Source organism: Drosophila santomea, chromosome 2R (genome assembly GCF_016746245.2).
Source record: "Drosophila santomea strain STO CAGO 1482 chromosome 2R, Prin_Dsan_1.1, whole genome shotgun sequence".
Lineage (NCBI taxonomy): Eukaryota > Metazoa > Arthropoda > Insecta > Diptera > Drosophilidae > Drosophila > Drosophila santomea.
Window position 1 is genome coordinate 17,906,665 of NC_053017.2, and position 6,075 is coordinate 17,912,739.

The window sequence follows — 6,075 nt, forward strand, 5'->3', positions numbered from 1 at the left end:
CAGCACGCTCCACTGCACAGTCTGCGATGACAACTGACTGGGAATAGAGCGGAATTGGGCTGTGGAGCGGATGGAGCCGGATCTGGGTGGGAAATCTAATACCCGGAGTGGGAATGAAGCATCTTCATCATCAGCGGCCATGGTGGCGGCATATGTTAGCGTTAGGCGCTGACGCTCATCAATAAAATCATCGGGGTCATTAAGTGGATTAACTGCAGCCATCAGGAGCATGTGGTGCCATTGCCCAGGACGCAAAATGCCAAATACGCACACATACACACACACACATTGCGCCATCCACTCACACAGCCGCACAAACCAACGCCATCCTGAAGATGGCCGTCATCTTTGGGGTTTGCCTTTTGCTTCCCACTTAGCACTTCATAACACAGCGAAAGTTCTGAAAGTGGGATGTGCTCTGGTTTGCAAACAGCCTTGATTTTGCAGATAGATACATTTAAAGTAATTATAAAAATTCTGCGATTTTATAAATCTTCTATGGTGTTAATTTGTTTAACAATTTTGCTGTAGAAATGCCCTTAGCAGATAGCCTTTATTTTGTAACAGATGATATATGATAGACAGAATAATAAAGCGAAAAAAGTGCTTGTGTATAAGACATTGTTATTGTAAAAAATATATATATATATATATATTACTAGTATTTATTTTTTTAAGCTTTGGTAGTTGTTAATTTAAAGTTGTGCGCAATTTTGAGCTGCCTTTTCCATTGTGCAACGCCCCCATTTCCATCGCCATTTGGCCAATACAGTTTTCGTGCTCATGGATATGCCTTCGTCCCTCTGTTACCCCCATTACTTTTGCTGCTCGGCGAGTTCCTCCTTTCTTTTCCACTCCTGCACATCCGTTGGCTCTTCTTCTTTGTTATGACATCCTTGGGAGCCAAAGCAAAGCAAAAGCAAAGCTAAGCAAGGGAAAAAGGCGGGCAGGATGAGGATGAGGATGTCCTGTCTCGGTTGCTGTTGTTATTGACATGTACGAATTAGGTTAAATTTATTTACTGTCAGTTCAGTGAACTGCAAATGGTTTTAGTTTATTAAATTTAGCCACACGCACACCCACATGCGCAATATGTCTTAAGTTTGTTAAAATGTTAAATGGCGAAAAATCAAAATTGAGCTGTCTTAGGCATCAAAGTTGCCAGCTTTTAATTTGGCGCAGTCGTAAATTAATTTCAAAAGACCGAAAACCATCCACAGCCACGAATTGTGGCTTGATTAATCGTTTCTGCATGGCAAACGAAATGGAGGAGTTGACGACTGAAAACCAAGTGGGAGAAGTGCACTGAAAACAACGACCTATTTAGTAGTAATATTAACAAAGGAGATTCATATATGCGATGAGGATATAAATATGTTCTATTAAGCTCACATGCTCTATTCAATTATCAATGAAACATAAAAGTCGAAAATATGCGGAGCTTAGTATAAATATAACTAAACGTTGTTTTCTTCCAGTGTTGTAATATAACTGCATTAATCAGCACACCTTGAACGCTGCTCATTTATTTGCAAGTGCGCAAAAAACGAAGCCAAAGCCGAGTTCAGTTGGGTTGTGTTCGAACGGGGAAAATTAAATGGGGAAAATTTAAAAAAAAAATGAGAAAACGAAATCCACTTCAACAAATGGCTGTGGCAGTCAAAGTTAAGCTGCAAAAGCGGCAAAATAAAAAATGACTGGGCTTGCCCTTGCTAAAAGCATTTCGTCAAAGTTTGTTAAAAAAATAGGGCGCTGGGGGGCGGGGCACCACATGGATGTCGGAATCCATCAAGCGGCTGTGCTAGAAATCAATTAAACCGAAATTACGCATACGACATGTGTGCCAATGGTAAACAGCTTTCACTTTTGCGCCGAGCGACTTTTCCGTGGAATTATCGCCGGCAAATTGAATTTGAAAACTGCTCGTTCAATCTTCGTTCTCGTTCAGCTCATTCTGGGCTCCAAATGTGCCAAACGTGACGTTTGAAAATGGAACGAACTTGTTTCAATATTTGCCAGAAAGCTCATATGTAGGCAAATAAAATTTTACTGCCAATAAACCGTGCGCTTTTGATAGTGCGAATGCAATTGCAGCTTAAAGGCATCGGTTTTAAATATTTCATTTAATTGAGTTGTACAGTATAGTCCATAGTCCAATGTGTTTAATAAAATGTCCTTAATGTGGTTTTAAGTTTAAGCTCCTCTTTTGCAATTCTCTATATTAATAAGCCTTATGCAACTTTTCCAACTTCATTCCGAACTGCATTTAATAAACTTTAGGGTTTTCCAAATTCCCAAATTTTATGATTGAGACTTCAAGAGTTAAGTGAAGATTAAGGACACAAATTGGCAATTAGTTGCACCAGCACGGTTGGTTCACCTGGCCAAATTAATGCAGCTTTGTGCTTAGGTCGACACTTTAATATATTTATATTTGCAAGAGTTGTGCCACATGGCGTATGCGCTATATTCTGATATTCTGGGATGCACACGGTGTGTGCATGATAAACAATAACCAGGAAGGCACAAGCCGAGGATTTATGTTGTCGTTTGAGCCACACCCCTCCACCCACTTGGGCACCCCCCCCCCTTCCACCCACTGTGCACCCCATACCACCCCCTTTCTGCACCCTTTCACTCCATTTCCCCCTTGTCGCTGCCATATGCTGTGTATATGCAATTATGCGACAGCTGCTTGGAATTCTGCGGTTGTCTGAATCGCGGTGCCCGCCTGACCGCAACGAAAACCCAAAGAGAGCGGACAAAAAATGAGTGCAAAAATATGGGAAAAAGGAGGGAAAAATCCAAGGATGTGTATGCATAAACTGTAGCATACTTTATGGCGCACACCTTACTAACTTTGACTTTGCAACAAGTTATAATTAAGATGGTAGAAGGCTGAAGAGAGCCAACTTTGCTGCTTTGTTGCTGATTCATGGCAAATTTCTTAGTAGCTGCTTGCTGAAAATGCTCGACAAGGGAAGCAGCTAAAATACTTAGTGGCTCATTAATTACGAGTATACAACGAAAATATATACAAGTTGTATTTTTTAAATTACTAAAACCTAAACTAAACTTTAATTCGCTAAGCCTATCTAGCTGGCGATCTGCGAAACAAAGAAAGCATATAATTAGACATATAGTTACAAACGGGGGAAATTTCTATTTACCATTCAACTTATCCGTCTCAAAGGATCTTTTCACTTTCCCCCCAGCCGAAAAGTTGAACAAAAACAAAAACATAACCCGACCAAAACACAAAATGCGCCGCTGACAATGACATCTTAACCAAGAATCATAATTGCTTTTAATGTTTATTAACTTGGCCATAATGGGACGATGGGGGGAAAGTGGTGAAACTGGAAACATCGTGCCTCGTTTCGCATGCTAAAATAAAATCCAATTAGCGTTTTCTTACCACTTGCGGTTTAGTCGCCCGTTGTGTTTGTTGTTATTATCCTTCGTCCTTGCTGCCGCTTGCCGCTGTTTGCCCTCCACCGTGCAACCATTTTAATGTTGTTTGATAAACACGATCGCTTTTCAAATTAAATTACACGCAACTAATTTGTTTCTGAGATTTTCACACACACTTTCTTGGTCCTTGTTGCTTGTATAAGTACATACATGTGTATGTGGTTGTTTATTCAAAGACCGCGGAGTTTTAGAGAATAAGGGTGAATGAAAATGTAGATGGATTCGTCCTTTTTATTTTAGAGCAAGGGTTACGAAATTCACGGACAGCAGAGACAAATTTCAAAGTTGGGAAAAAAATCAATAACAAACTAAAAAAAAGTTATTATTTAAGTAAAGGTTTAAATTGGCCGATCGTTAGTTTAGTTACAAAAAGCACCTTGTTCTATCAACCACTTTATTTAGGGATCTTAATAAATTTACTTCAGCTTTTTGCAATCAATCTTGACACTCGAAACCAAAGGACCCGAACTATTGTCGGCGAAAAAACCCTTTAAAACCATTAATCACAGTGGCCACTCGACCGGAGAGCCACTCACACCTTTCACCTGCCAAGGACTCTCACCTTATTAGTTTGAGAGTGGAAGACCGGAAGAGCGGAAGAGACCAGTTAATTAATAGGATTAACTACCAAAAAAGCAAACACAATTGCTGCCGGCTGCCGCTCTCCAAAAGTAAACAATAACACAAAGGACTTTGGCCAGAGTTGGGGGAAAATTGGAGAACTTGTGCTCTGCGGGTGGCAAACATCATTGTACACTCAACAAAAGAAAATTCCACAGCATTCGAAATCGATTCAGTTCAATTGCTGACATAAAACCCATAAGAAGCTGAGTGCATTTCTCGAATGAGCCATTGCATCTGTTGCTAGGATCAAGTAGCATATTGCTTTTGTTTATTTTTATGTTATGTTTTTTAAAGCCACATTTTCTGGCAGTGTACGAGCCAAACTTTTGCCGAGGCTATATGTGAGTCTCAGATGTCGACAGCTAACGCGCTTTAATGCAGGTGATTAATTGCTTTTGAGGTTCCGTCGGCTGCGTGTTGGAAAATTTTGAAAATTTCATTAACTCTTGTGTAGAAGTTTTCCGAGCTTGAGCCTTGAGCCTGCAGCTCCCGCCGAACTGGAGTTTTTCTGTGGGTGGGGGGTGGCTTGGAATCTCTGCCGCTGAGTGACTTTTGTCGGCGAGCATTTCTATTTGGCTTAGTCGCCGGCTAATTAAGTTAAAGTCTCCCGCCTGACAGGTGCCACGCCCACTCGTCCTTCGATACAGAGGCTGTGCTGCTAATGATGCCGGCTGACGGGCTTTAAATTGTTTTTGATTTACTTACTTTCGCTCTGATAAATTACATTTGCCGACGACAAAGTTCACTCGACAGTTGGGCTAATGCGCAAACTTTTCGTGGCAACTGTTGTGCGTGTGTGTGTATGTGTAGTGAAAAGCTTGTTGCGAATTTGAATAATTTATTCATATGTTACGTGGTTGTCGCTGCTTGTCGCCAACGGATTCGCGGCCAAACGCGCAGCTCTAATGCAAATTTAATTAGCCCCCGAGTGTATCAAATTGTCGTCTGTCTGCAGCTCGACTTTCTTAATGCCAAATGCGTTTTCCCATTTTCCATTTTCTTCACCCCCCCCCCCCCCCCCCCCCCCCCTCAGCCACTTTTCCTTTGAGCTGGGCAAACAAATCTAAGCACAAATTTATTTGGCCAAGCAAAAGGAGCTGATCAAATCGAGCACTTCTGTTGGCTGCGAGCAGCTGCAAAAAGGCAAACAATTTTTATAATTTATTTGCTCTGCTTGCAACTGTGCAGAAAATGTCATAAAAATTGTTGAATGCACGTAGAAGGGGACTTTAGATTTGCCAAGATGAAAACCACTTTTGAAGTGAACTGAGTCTTGAGAATTGCATCCTTTGGCTTGTCCTTCACTCAAGTGGCCTTTGGCCAATAAAATGTGTTATCTAATCCTCGGAGATAGTTAGTACTTTAACACCCATTTATGCGTCTCTTTTCGGATCTCAGTAAAGTGCAAAGAGCTGTGGAAAATCCAAGAACCAAATTGTTGTATTTAATATGCATTCTCTGTATAAACTAGTCGCATAATAATGACGTTTTCTTAGTAGGACTTGTGCTTGCATTGGGTAAATTTCAGAAAAATACCAGTTTTTTAAATTTAGCTTTGAAAATCGTCCTTAAATTTGAATGTAAATACGAATACAATGATCAAAACAACCATTATCCAGATTACAACGAATATATTAAAGCAGTATTACATAACAAAGAGACGATTATGTTATCCGATTTGCAAGCCTCAAAAAGTTTATTCCGACGGGCTTCTCATCAATAGTTACCTATGGTGCCAAGCAATAATAATGTAATAAAAAACTCTTGAACTGCCAGCACATCGCAGTGAAAGCGCATTTCGATTTCAAGGACCCCAAAGATTAGAGCGGCTCCTTGGCAACAGGACCTGTGCCGAGCTGTTCCCTTTTGCTCCTTTGCTCCTTTTTGGCAAACTGCCGCACGCACTCAAACAAACACACGTCCTCCGTTGAGAGGGAAAACTTGAGGCTGTCAGGACATAATTGGCGTAATTCAAGA